The sequence below is a fragment of the Trichomycterus rosablanca genome, chromosome 15 (genome assembly GCF_030014385.1).
Source record: "Trichomycterus rosablanca isolate fTriRos1 chromosome 15, fTriRos1.hap1, whole genome shotgun sequence".
NCBI classification, from domain to species: Eukaryota; Metazoa; Chordata; class Actinopteri; order Siluriformes; family Trichomycteridae; genus Trichomycterus; species Trichomycterus rosablanca.
The window spans coordinates 27,382,038-27,396,793 of record NC_086002.1 but is presented as its reverse complement, the minus strand read 5'-3'; the positions used below and the strand labels follow the sequence as shown (position 1 = coordinate 27,396,793).

General features: G+C 37.6%; 1 protein-coding gene across 1 annotated transcript in view; it reads left to right on the top strand.

Moving 5' to 3' along the window:
- LOC134328699 (NACHT, LRR and PYD domains-containing protein 3-like) overlaps window positions 1–14,756 on the top strand; it is a 105,786-nt gene that overhangs the window by 57,859 nt on the left and 33,171 nt on the right. The gene's annotated exons all lie outside the window — the stretch shown is intronic.

Genomic DNA, 14,756 nt, shown 5'->3' with positions numbered 1-14,756 from the left:
CATACTTCAACTCTTATATTGACACTGTCACCCTTTATTACTTCGTAAAAACAGATTTTTATTAAATAATTTCAATAGCTTTTAAACGAATGGTCATATTGCTCCAAAACAAGTTGTATTTTATCAAGTGTAACCCACATTACATTCTACAACTCTTACATTGACACTGTCACCCTTTATTACATAATAATAATAGATTTTTATTAACTGGTCATATTGCTCCAAATCAAGTTGTACAGTGGGGCAATAAAGTACACTGTAAGCCCGGACTTTATATTTAATCAAACATTTTTAGTACAACATACATAGCTTTTTAACAACTGGTCATATTGCTCCAAATCAAGTTGTACAGTGGGGCAATAAAGTACACTGTAAGCCCGGACTTTATATTTAATCAAACATTTTTAGTACAACATACATAAATTATTTAAGTTTTTTTGCTCTACTATAAAATGCATAGTACATTGTACTAATTTGAGTACACATTTAAATGTGCTAAAAGATTTAAGTTTACTAAACAAAAAAAATTACTTTTCTATCAGATTAACTTAAAAAAGTTAAGTTAAGGTAATAAAACAGAAAAACGCCACCATTTACATGTAAGTCCGCCTTTTTTCAGCTTGCTGTTGGTGAATCAGGCAGCCATTTGTTTTAACTTTTGAAACCTGTTGTTGCAAATTACTTTTTACTTTTTATTGAAGGCTTTTTGCAAAAGTAAACTTGTCTTCCTGAAATGTCTTTTGTGAAGTGGAACCTTTGTTAAACTAAGTGGACAAACATTTTCTTCCTCATTATGCTATTTTTGAGTAGCATGTACACCAGTCTGATGGGGCTTTTTCATCTTCCGTCTAATTTTGGTAAGTGTTGTACTTTACTTAACAATTTTGTTTAAAATAAATGATCTTAATGTTGACACTAAATAAATAATCAAACAGCGCTGCTTTATTTGCCGTATTTAGGCTACATGCTAGCATGTTAGCATGCTAGCCTTCATACGAAGCAAAGAGTGTGCTGGCTTGCTTTATTTTAATCCTTAATTAATGCTATTAATGTTGATTTTAATACTTCTGTTTCTTGTTTCTTTTTGTTGTTTTACAGGTTCATGGTTACTGTGAGGAGCTGTTTGTGTTTTATCAGAACTTTATATACAGTTTGTACAGTTTTAAAGATGTTTTCTTGACATGTTGTATTTTAAGTAAATACTTCTGAAGTGAAATAAAGAAAAATAATTTTATAATTGTGTCTGTTTCTCTATAAACATTTGTAATTCATATTTAAAATGTAATTAACATGAAAACTAAGAAAAAATCAATAGTTTTTTCCATTGAGCTCAAGACAATAAGTAGAATTATTGGGAAAAGCAGTTGGTATAACAAAAAAAAGAAAGTTGAATCAACTTGCCTTTTAAGTGTAATAACTTAATGTTTTAAGTTATGCTAACTCAAGTTTTCATTATACATTACTTAACTTTTTTAAGGCAACCGGTTTCCTCAAATTTTTTAAGTAGATTGAACTTATCCGGGCTTACAGTGTATTGAGTCAGCCACTGATTGTGCAAGTTCTCCTACTTAGAAAGTTGAGAGAGGTCTGTCATTTTCATCATAGGTACACTTCAACTATGAGAGACAAAAATCCAGGAAATCACATTGTAGGATTTTTAAAGAATTTATTTGTAAATTATGGTGGAAAATAAGTATTTGGTCAATAACAAAAGTTCAACTCAATACTTTGTAACATAACCTTTGTTGGCAATGACAGAGGTCAAACATTTCCTGTAAGTCTTCACCAGGTTTGCACACACTGTAGCTGGTATTTTGGCCCATTCCTCCATGCAGATCTCCTCTAGAGCAGTGATGTTTTGGGGCTGTCGCTGGGCAACACGGACTTTCAACTCCCTCCACAAATTTTTTATGGGGCTGAGGTATGGAGACTGGCTAGGCCACTCCAGGACCTCGAAATGCTTTTTACGGAGCCACTCCTTCATTGCCCGAGCAGTGTGTTTGGGATCATTGTCATGCTGGAAGACCCAGCCACGTTCCATCTTCAATGCTCTCACAGATGGAAGGAGGTTTTGGCTTAAAATCTCACGATACATGGCCCCGTTCATTCTTCTTTTACACGGATCATTCGTCCTGATTCCTTTGCAGAAAAACAGCCCCAAAGCATGATGTTTCCACCCCCATGCTTCACAGTAGGTATGGTGTTCTTGGGATTCAACTCAGCATTCTTCTTCCTCCAAACACAACGAGTTGAGTTTTTACCAAAAAGTTTTGGTTTTATCTGACCACATGATATTCTCCCAATCCTCTTCTGGATCATCCATATGCTCTCTGGCAAACTTCAGACGGGCCTGGACATGTACTGGCTTAAGCAGGGGGACACGCCTGGTACTGCAGGATTTGAGTCCCTCTCTGCGTAGTGTGTTACTGACTGTAGCCTTTGTTACTTTGGTCCCAGCTCTCTGCAGGTCATTCATCAGGTCCCTCCGTTTAGTTCTGGGATTTTTGCTCACCGTTCTCATGATCATTTTGACCCCACGGGATGAGATCTTGCGTGGGGCCCCAGATCGAGGGAGATTATCAATGGTCTTGTATGTCTTCCATTTTCTTACAATTGCTCCCACAGTTGATTTATTCACACCAACCTGCTTGCTTATTGTAGATTCACTCTTCCCAGCCTGGTGCAGGTCTACAATTTTCTTCCTGGTGTCCTTCGACAGCTCTTTGGTCTTGGCCATGGTTGAGTTTGGAGTCTGACTGTTTGAGGCTGTGGACAGGTGTCTTTTATACAGATAACGAGGTCAAACAGGTGCCATTAATACAGGTAACGAGTGGAGGACAGAAGAGCTTCTTAAAGAAGAAGTTACAGGTCTGTGAGAGCCAGAAATCTTGCTTGTTTGTGGGTGACCAAATACTTATTTTCCACCATAATTTACAAATAAATTCTTTAAAAATCCTACAATGTGATTTCCTGGATTTTTTTCTCATTTTGTCTCTCATAGTTGAAGTGTACCTATGATGAAAATTACAGACCTCTCTCATCTTTCTAAGTAGGAGAACTTGCACAATCAGTGGCTGACTAAATACTTTTTGGCCCCACTGTATTTTATCAAGTGTAACCCACATTACGTACTACAACTCTTATATTAACACTGTCACATAGACTAGAGGGACGCAATCGTGGTTACCACCGTAGTAGTATGTGAATCATACTCAACACCTGGCCAGATCGCCACGCATGTGAATCGCTCTATTGTTCACCCACTTTTAGAAAGGTGAAGAAAACTCCTGCAGCTTTGGAAAGACATTCTTTCTGTATTGTTTGTAAGTGATCATATTCTTGAAATTGCTTTGTACACTGATATTTTTGAATAGATTTAACAGCTTAATTGCATCTCCACAAAGCAAAAGTTCATTTGTTTACCTTTTTAAGTTATGAACACAACTTTTTTTATGTGGCACTGTATTGCATTGAAATATTGTTTTTGTAATGAGGGAGCAATGAGCATGTGCAAATGTAAGGCCAACATACTATTGAAATGTATTATTTATTCATTATTGATATTGACAAGGTTATCTACTATTACCTGTTTATAGTATTTGAAATGAACTGAAACTGTGATCTAACAGAGGAACACTGTGCTGCAGCAGATACAGGTCAGAGTTCAGAGCTCTGGGTATCCAGCAGCTTTGGAACCTGATCCTCCCTCCTCCCCCCACACTTACATAAACACAAACACCACATGCTTTAAGGATCATTTCTCTTATGCTGCCATTTTAACTTTGGGAGATTAAAGTTTACATTTACCAATGACTAATCTCACAGAAAGCGCAAATAATAAAAAACACAGAGTTTCTTATATTTATTTGAATTTTATTTGATGTCAGACAGGATAAATCTGAGATATTTCATGTTTTATTTGCTCAGTTTCATTTCATTTATTAATAAACATCCATTCCTGCATTTCAGGCCTGCAACACATTCCAAAAAAAGTTGGGACAGTAAAGCATTTACCACTTTGTAATGTTGCCATTCCTTTTTACCACACTTAAAAAATGTTTGGCACCGAGGAGACCAAGTGATTTAGTGTTTCAGCTTTTATTTTGTCTCGTTCTTCCTGCAAACACGTCTTAAGATGTGCAACAGTACAGGGTCGTCATTGTTGCATTTTTTCTTTCACATTCTCTATTGGGGACAGGTCAGGACTGCAGGTAGGCCAGTCCAGTACTCGTACCCTCTTCTTCTGCAGCCATGCCTTTGTAATGTGTGCAGCACGTGGTTTTGCATCGTCTGGTTAAAAAATGCATTAAAGGCAGCTCATGTTGCTCTAAGATCTCAATGTACTTTTCTGCATCAATGCTGACATCACAGAGTGTAAATGACCTTTTGCCAAGGGCACTGACATGACCCCATACCCTGACAGACCCTGGCTTTTGGACATGTTGCTGTTAATAGTCTTGATGGTCCTTTTAATCTTGGGTCTGGAGCACATGGTGTCCATTTTTCCCAAAAAGACCTGGAATGCTGATTAATCTGACCACAATACACTGTGTGATGGTCCATCCTAGATGCCTCAGAGCCTAGAGAAGTTGATGCTGCTTCTGAACATGGTTAACATAAGGCTTCTTTGTTGCACAGTTAAGTTATAAGTGGCATTTGTGCATGTAACTCTGTATTGTAGTACTTGACAAAGTTTTGCCAAAGTAATCCCTCACCCATGTGGTTATATCAGCTGTTGTTGAGTGGTGGTTCTTGGTTCAGCTTAAGCTTGTGCCCTTGGCCTTTATGCACTGAAATTCCTCCTGATTCCTTGAATTGTTTAATGATATTCTGCTCTGTAGAGGAAGAAATATGCAAATCCCTTCCAATCTTTCTTTGAGGTTTATTGTTTTTAAACATTTCAATCATTTTCTCACACATTTGTTGATAAACTGGAGATCCTCTGATCATCTTTGCTCATCAAAGACTTTGTACAAAACCATGATTACAAATCACATCATTATTTGGTTTTTTCACCTCTTTACTAGCGCTAAATTGCACCCATCCCACAGTGCTGAAATGCAGGAATGAATGTTTATTAATAAATGAAATGGAGTTGAGCAGATAAAACATGAAATATCTCAGATTCATCCTGTCTGCAATGAAATAAAAGTCAAAGTAAATGTAAGGAAACCCTGTGTTTATATTATTTGCATTTTTTATGCTGTCCCAACTTTTTCTGATTTGGGGTTGTAGACAATCTAAAGTTATACTGAGTGTTCTCCCATCTAGTTTTCCATAAGGAATACATCTGAATTAGTAAGCTTGTCTAATAGGTGCTTTTTTATTTAATGACAAGAAAAGCTGTTTGAATGTAAAAATAAATAAAGCTTTTTGTTTTCCATGTTCCACATAATATTGAATTTTTTTACGCTTCATGTCTTCAAAAGACACAATAACAAAAACCTGATAGATGAAAACCTTCAGCTTTTAGTTTTTTATTAGTTGGTTACAGGTAAAACTGCATTTTCTTTTATTATGTTTGCTTGTACATTAAGAAATGTTGCAGTATATTGAATAAACAGCTCTTTTTATTTTATTATTTTTCCCAGTTACTCAGTATTTCATTATATCAGGGCACGTATATGTTTTTTTATCAAAAACAAAATATTATACAAAATATACAGTGGAATGGCTGATTTCTAATTGTTTTCTAATTGAAATTGATATGCATCTACTCATATGCATCTACAATCTTCTTTCTGAAGGCCTCAGAGAGCTCTTTAGATTTCACCATGGTGATAACATTCACTTCAATAATCAAACCAAACTAATGTCTGAGGTTTAAATTAAACTCCAACGTCCTTTAATTATGGTCTAATCATTGCAGCTGATGCAGATTCTAATTTCAGACATTTTAAGTAGTAATAAATGTGGGGGTGTCCTTACTTTTTCCTCACAGTAAATTTCCATTTTTGAGCATTATATTTTACAACTTGTGTTTAAAAGTAATTTTAACAGCTCAGTCTCTCAGTACTGTTCTCAAATGCTCAAGTGTTTAAATATGTTTAAAAAAATGAAGGTTCTTATGGGGTGTCCTTACTTTTTCACATCACTGTATACATGCACACTATTCTGAGCTACAGTTTGAGAACAGTGTTGCTCGTTGCCATTCAGTAATAAACATAATAAGTTGTATTTCAAGTTTGTATTTTCGCTAAAAAAATTGTTGTGTTCTTTAGTACCACACTGGATGGCACCAAATAAATCAACAGAACAGAACATAACTACATTGTCCTACTCTTATTTTGTCTGACAGCTACAAAATAAATAAAACAAACAAACAAACTCTAAGCTTCCCTGTATATATACACAGTATATGGTTTGACACCAGTCCCCCTCCCTCTCTCTCTCTCTCCGTTTAACAGCCAACTTCATTTCCTGCTTTTAAATGGTTGCCTCCCCAATTACTCCAACCAGGACTCTTATTGGGCAGCTGATTCTACCTGATTTGGCTGGGATAAAGAAAAAAAAAAAACAGAACCTTATTTGTACATACAAACATATAGATGCATTTAAAATAACACTTAAGTTTGGAAATCGAAAACTGAACTACTAATTTCAGGATTACTCATAAAGTTTCTAAGTATGATATAGTTTTGTGTTCATTGAACTGACAGTTTATAGCATGTGCTTATATTGTGCCCGCAATGGCTGTTTTATCAATAAATAAATGTATATGTGTACTTTGTAGCTGTACACTTAAAGACTGTGGCTTACAAATTATCACCTCTCCTCTATATTGTCCATCATTATCAATTACCAGCTATTCTTTTCTAACAAGACAGCCATTGTTGGCTGAACGTTTTTTTGATAGACTAGTATTCTGAACCTAAGAGTGATACTGATGTGTTGAAGTTCCAACACCACCACTGTGGCTGATATACTGGGTCACAACTACAGTGCTGAGCATGGTCCAGCACCAAAATATGTGGGGGTGATAAATAGTGTAGCAAAAAATTTACAATCTGCAAATGTAAACGTACCAGTAGTTTAACTGACAACACAGAGTATATAATATCCTCTCTCCTACGGTACGGTAGCCGGCTTTGTGGGTATATAAGGTGTTTTATTGGCTGTCTGCACACATATCCCTCATTGCTGTCATGGGTAAAATGGGCAATTTGGGGCCAAGGATGGCAGTATGTTAAACTGCGCTGTGAACTGTTGGCACTGTTGCGAATAAGCGAGGTGAAAACTGAGGTTCACCACGTGCCATTGATGTGAGAAGTGAACATCGGCTATGTCCTACGCACCCTCCAGCTGCTGTGGTATACACTGCAGTCAGCATGGCTCCAGATACCTGTGACAACCTATCAGGACCTGATTGAATCACTCCTAGTTTGTATAGCCGTGCTGCACACACTGCACACTCTGGATATTAGCTGGTCATAATAATGTAACTCGACTGTGTATGGTCCATATTTTAATTATGAAAATAATATTGAATAGTTTTTATTTGTACTTGCCCAGATTGTTTATTTATTATTTATTACACTTTTTATTGACTTTTGCAAAATTAGTATAGGTACAGGGTATACAGTCCCTGACAGAAGTTCTGTCGCTTATCCCTGTTGTGGAAACAAAAGCTTATAACCTGACTTTAAATTCATCCATTGGTTTTAGAAATTACTCATATGAAAGCTGAAACCCTCCCAAATGAGGTTTAATTGACGAAAATAAATTTGCTTCACTGCAGAAATATTGATCATTTAATGAACACAGAAAGGTCAGATTTTGGCAAGACAAAAGTTTTGTCGCCTTGTCATATAATGCACCCAATCCTAGTTTACAGCCTCACCTGTGCTCACTAATTGATCGGTTAATTAGTGGGTGTGTATAAAAAGAACCCCAGCACCCCAGACCTTCACTTGAACTGCAACTTCACCTCTGACAACATGCCAAAAATCCACCCTGTGACCAAAGCCTTGATTATCAAGAGGCTGAAGACCAGATCCACTGCAGAGGTGGCTGGCACCTTTAATGTGTCTCAGCGTCAAGTACAAAGAATTAAAAAAAGATTTGAAGAGACTGGAGATGTTTTTGACAAGCCCAGGTCCGGCAGACCCCGCAAGACAACTGCTAAGGAGGAACGTTTGTTGGTTAGAAAATCCAAAGCCAGCCCCTCTTCCACTGCAGCAGAGCTCCACCAGGCCTGGTCACCTCAAGTCCCTGTGTCAACTAGAACAGTTTGTAGGATTCTGTCTCGAAATGGCCTCCATGGTCAAATCAGTGCCCAGAAGCCAGCACTAAACAAAAGGCCCACAGCCTGCTAAACAGATGGATGCTGGAAAAGTGGCAGAAGGTGGATTTCTCAGATGAATCTTCAGTTGAATTACACCACAGCCACCGCAAATACTGCAGGAGACCTACTGGAGCCCGTATGAATCCAAGATTCACCCAGAAAACTGTTAAGTTTGGTGGTGGAAAGATCATGGTCTGGGGTTACATTCAGTATGGGGGTGTGCGAAACATTTGCAAGGTGGAAGGAAATATCAATAGCTTAAAATATCAAGAAGTATTAGCTACCTCTTACATTCCCAATCATAAAAGGGGTCAAATTTTGCAGCAGGATGGTGCTCCATCTCATACATCCATCTCTATATCAAAGTTCCTCAAGGCGAAGAAGATCAAGGTGCTCCAGGACTGGCCAGCCCAGTCACCAGACATGAACATCATTGAGCATGTTTGGGGTAGGATGAAAGAGGAAGCTTGGAAGACAAAACCAAAGAATCTTGATGAACTTCTTTGCTATACCTGATGACTTCATCAATAAATTGTATGAATCATTGTCGAACCGCATGGATGCAGTCCTTAAAGCTCATGGAAGTCACACAAAATATTAAATATGGCTCTAATAGCACCACAACTTCATTCACCAATGTTATGAAACATATCTTTGTATTTAAAGTAAATTATTTGTTTGATTTTCACATTACTTTCTGTGGGCGACAAAACTTTTGTCTTGCCAAAATCTGACCTTTCTGTGTTCATTAAATGATCAATATTTCTGCAGTGAAGCAAATTTATTTTCGTAAATTAAACCTCATTTGGGAGGGTTTCAGCTTTCATATGAGTCATTTCTAAAACCAATGGATGAATTTAAAGTCAGGTTATAAGCTTTTGTTTCCACAACATGGATAAGCGACAGAACTTATGTCAGGGACTGTATATGCCTTGAATTAATTTAATGTGAAGTGTGTTGGGGTAAGGACTGTGTATAATTGCCCAGCAGTGCATCCTCAGGAGCAAGATAAGTAAGCACATGAATTACATTTAAATGAGTTGGGTTTATTTATTCATGATACATGATCATTTTGATTTTGCACACATTAAACTTCTGGTGTAAAAATATATAGAAAATGCATGTCCTATAATAAAATAATTCATCCATATTTCTTAAATGTGTGTGGTCTCTTGCATAGTTTGTGGTTGCTTTCCAAAATGTGCACAACTGCAACTGTATCACAAAAGTTATAGTTAGGGTTTCAATAATTTTATGTTTATATGGTTTTAATTTGGATCATAAGAAAGAACAAAAAATAAACCTGAAACTCAAGGTGCATGTAGATGCTCATTTCAGTTTTTTCAAAAAAAGCTATCACATTTATTTATTTTCATTTTATTTATGTATTCATTATTTTATTTATATAATAACATATAAGGTTTGTTACTCAATCTATTTGAGGAAACACTTTATAACAGTGTGAGCCAACACTGGTTTGGGATGCGGTAATAAAAATAGCAGCTGCTAGTTTGAGTGCAGCATTCACATGCATATAAATTGTTGTTCGATGAGATTGTATTTCTGTTCTTCAGTAAAAACGCATGAAGACTGTTTAATCTCATCATTCACACAGAACAAAAATATAATTTTGATTACTGTCTAAATATTGTCTATCTGTTAAAAAAAACTTAAATTCTCTCCGGTGTAGATTCCTATTGTACTCGCAACGTTTGAACTCAGAAAGTTTCAGATTAAGGAGCAGTTGAAGGCTGCATCGAGTTAAAATGAAAGTGAGCTCTTCGGTTTATGTGGAGAGAAATATAAAGTTTTCTAGAAAATCACGGTGAGTTTGTGAATATAAAGTTGTAATATGTAAATGTTATTAATTCGTATTTGATGGAGAAATGTTTAGGATTGATTTTATTACCTGATCACATTTAACACCGTTATTTAGACCCTGTTCACACCAACACGGATATTTTTAACACTTTTTTCTTCTGTGTTTTTCTCTCATTCACACTAAATCTTAAACCCACTTAATAAAAGCTAGAGATTCAAATCTTACTTGTTTTCGTCTGGATACTAAAATGTAGAAAATCACAGATGTGACGTCAGCGCCCTGGTGTTTACATACAGTGTATCACAAAAGTGAGTACACCCCTCACATTTCTGCAAATATTTCATTATATCTTTTCATGGGACAACACTATAGACATGAAACTTGGATATAACTTGCTTGTATAGCAGTGTAGATTTACTGTCTTCTGAAAATAACTCAACACACAGCCATTAATGTCTAAATAGCTGGCAACATAAGTGAGTACACCCCACAGTGAACATGTCCAAATTGTGCCCAAATGTGTTGTTGTCCCTTCCTGGTGTCATGTGTCAAGGTCCCAGGTGTAAATGGGGAGCAGGGCTGTTAAATTTGGTGTTTTGGGTACAATTCTCTCATACTGGCCACTGGATATTCAACATGGCACCCCATGGCAAAGAACTCTCTGAGGATGTGAGAAATAGAATTGTTGCTCTCCACAAAGATGGCCTAGGCTATAAGAAGATTGCTAACACCCTGAAACTGAGCTACAGCTACAGCTTCCAGGACAGGTTCCACTCGGAACAGGCTTCGCCAGGGTCGACCAAAGAAGTTGAGTCCACGTGTTCGGCGTCATATCCAGAGGTTGGCTTTAAAAAATAGACACATGAGTGCTGCCAGCATTGCTGCAGAGGTTGAAGACGTGGGAGGTCAGCCTGTCAGTGCTCGGACCATACGCCGCACACTGCATCAACTCGGTCTGCATGGTCGTCATCCCAGAAGGAAGCTGACGCACAAGAAAGCCAGCAAACAGTTTGCTGAAGACAAGCAGTCCAAGAACATGGATTACTGAAATGCCCTGCGGTCTGACGAGACCAAGATAAACTTGTTTGGCTCAGATGGTGTCCAGCATGTGTGGCAGCGCCCTGGTGAGAAGTACCAAGACAACTGTATCTTGCCTACAGTCAAGCATGGTGGTGGTAGCATCATGGTCTTGGGCTGCATGAGTGTTGCTGGCACTGGGGAGCTGCAGTTCATTGAGGGAAACATGAATTCCAACATGTACTGTGACATTCTGAAACAGAGCATGATCCCCTCCCTTCGAAAACTGGGCCTCACGGCAGTTTTCCAACAGGATAACGACCCCAAACACAACCTCCAAGATGACAACTGCCTTGCTGAGGAAGCTGAAGGTAAAGGTGATGGACTAAACCCAATTGAGCACCTGTGGAGCATCCTCAAGTGGAAGGTGGAGGACTTCAAGGTGTCTAACATCCACCAGCTCCGTGATGTCATCATGGAGGAGTGGAAGAGGATTCCAGTAGCAACCTGTGCAGCTCTGGTGAATTCCATGCCCAGGAGGGTTAAGGCAGTGATAATAATGGTGGTCACACAAAATATTGACACATTTGGGCACAATTTGGACATGTTCACTGTGGGGTGTACTCACTTATGTTGCCAGCTATTTAGACATTAATGGCTGTGTGTTGAGTTATTTTCAGAAGACAGTAAATCTACACTGCTATACAAGTTGTACACTGACTACTCTAAGTTATATCCAAGTTTCATGTCTATAGTGTTGTCCCATGAAAAGATATAATACAATATTTGCAGAAATGTAAGGGGTGTACTCACTTTTGTGATACACTGTACATGCAGGGGGGTATTTCAGAAAGCGGGTTATTAAACCAGACTCAGAATTAACGAAAACTCGAGGTTTCTCGAAGAGATCTTAGTCAGGAACGAGTCATTACACTCAAATTAGTCATTTCTCGATAAATTTCTTCACAAACCTTTCCGTTTTTATCAGTCAGTCAGAGAGTGGGGAAGGTTACATTATTAATCACAATATTAATAAAAAGGCTTGTTATAACATTAATTATAACATTATAGATGGACTGTTATGGATTAATATAGAACACCTTTAACAAACACAGTAAGCTAAAATAATTTGTGGTTCAAATTGATTGTAGTAATTAACCCCAAACATGATTGTTACTTAAAATCATGGCCTATATATACAGTATATATATATATATATATATATATATATATATATATATATATATATATATATATATATATATGTATATACGTATATATATATTTCATTCTTTTACTAGTGGTAGTATTTTTACAGCCAAATTAATGAGTGAAAACCCTATCTGTACACAAATAAAAAAAAGCCTTTGCAAAATTATGTTAAATAATGTGTTATAAAGGGAGAGGAAGGACCCAAGGATGCAGAGATAAATTATATTTTTTTATTAAACAATAAATAACAGTTAACCAAAGACTACACAAAAGGGAAAAATAACGGGAACGGGGCGGTGAACCCCGAATGAAGCCGCTGGCACTGCAGGCAACTGAAAAGGAAACACAAGAACAGGAAAGTGGTCAATGCGAGGAGCGAACCTCGGTCACTCTCTCGCGGTACTGAAGCCTGCCCCACTACGGTACAGCGTTGCTGGGGTTACAAGCTCGCCTTCTAAATATAAGGCGGATGCAAAAGACGGATATGCGGAAATAATCAGTTACTAACGCAAAACTTAACAAGAGAGTGAATACGATGATATTAAATTGGTTGTGTCACCAGCTTTAAGCGATTGGGAAGAAACCGATGAATAATTTGTAAGACGAGTGGATTCGAACGAGTTCAGACGAGTGGATTCGAATGGGGGATTCTCAAGTGGAGGAGCGGAGTGTTACCGCTGCACCAAATTGGCAGCGAATAGCCCGGGAAGAACACATGCCTTTAGAAGAATGCGGAAAAGTGGCAATTAGCCCAAAGCTAACCCGCTGCTAGCTTGGCAAGCGGGGAAGAAGCGGCGAAGCCAAAACAACCACAGCTCGAGGACTGCACCTAATCGCACCGGCTTTCCCTACTCAGTTGAAACAAAAACCTAGTTACCTCAGCCTTTCAGCTTACACACCCAACTGCTCTACGAAGTGCCTGGGGTAACCGTTCTTGCCCTGATAAAAAAAGGAATGGCTGGTGCAGTGCAGCCGAGCTTCAAACACAGAACAAAAGTACAAAACATGAAAAAAGGAAACGAAACAAAAAGTGCAGCCTGGCGACGCCCCCTTAAATAGGGGAACCGCAGCTGCAGGTCGTTCACCCTAACGAGCTGGCCGCCTATTTGAGGCCAAGCTCTTAATTGCTCTGTAAAGCCTGCGACGTCAGGAACGAGTGGTAGGTTCCACTGACGCTGCACCCACCTTACAGAATGATTTGACTACATAATGATGAATGTTGCAACTGCCCTGTTATGGGTCTATTCACATTTGCAATATTACATTTTGTGGATCAGCCCTCACTTCTTTGCAGACTTTATACATTGCTCTCAGTTTTTTTGCCAATAAAACATTTCCAAGGATGTTGGAGACACTGAACATATAGGCAAGGCAACTGTGTCCATCCAAAAAGTATGCCTAGCATTGAAACCCTTGTTTGTCTGTAATAAACATCAAAGAGGAATGCCACAGAATCGCAGGTTTGTCTTTATTATTAAAGATTAAAACTGGAAAGTATCTTCTGGATTCACAAGGGTTAGTGGCTGCATGGATGAAGCCCACATTCCCATTAAAGCACCAGCAGAAAATGAAAAGAATTATGTGAACAGCAGACAGAATATCCCTCCACATACAGGTAGTGACTGTTATCTTAAAAAATGAACGACTGTTATCTTAAAAAATGAACAAGTGTTTTAAATAAAACAGTGTAACATTTAATACACGTTCTGCAACTTACTGTTCTCCATCAAGATCTTATGTGATGCTACCCACATTACAAATATCGAAGCTAAATGGTCAGGCTCTGTGCATGATTAAATTCCTTGTCCTTATTCTTTAGTAAGAACATTTATATTTATACACCCTTAGCACCGACACCCATCTTAAATTCAAGCAACTGAATTTCTAGCCTTGTCTGTTTTATATGCTTCACCTGAGGATCACACTTCGTAATTTGTTTCTCCAGATAGACCTTGTATAGATCATTTACACCCAACTTGAAAGAAAGAAACAAAAATAGCATGCTATAATCAAACATAGCTTTTTGTGTTCTAAATATTTCAGATATTGGGTAAGACATTTTTACTGTTCTAAGCCCCCCTGTGCTGCAATGTTTTTATTCTCACATTGTAAATAAAAGTACAAATTTATTTTTTACAGGTACAAATGTTTTTTTACAGTTACAGATTTATTTTTTACAGGTACCAATCTTGTTTACAGTTACAGACTTATTTTTTACAGGTACAAGTCTTTTTTACAGTTACAGATTAATTTTTTTACAGGTACAAATGTTTTTTACAGTTACAGATTTATTTTTTACAGGTACAAATGTTTTTTACAGTTACAGATTTATTTTTTACAGGTACAAATTTGACAGATTTTCTTTTCACAGGTGCAAAACCTTTGCTACACATTTACCTCCATAGGAGGGAACGGTTTGGG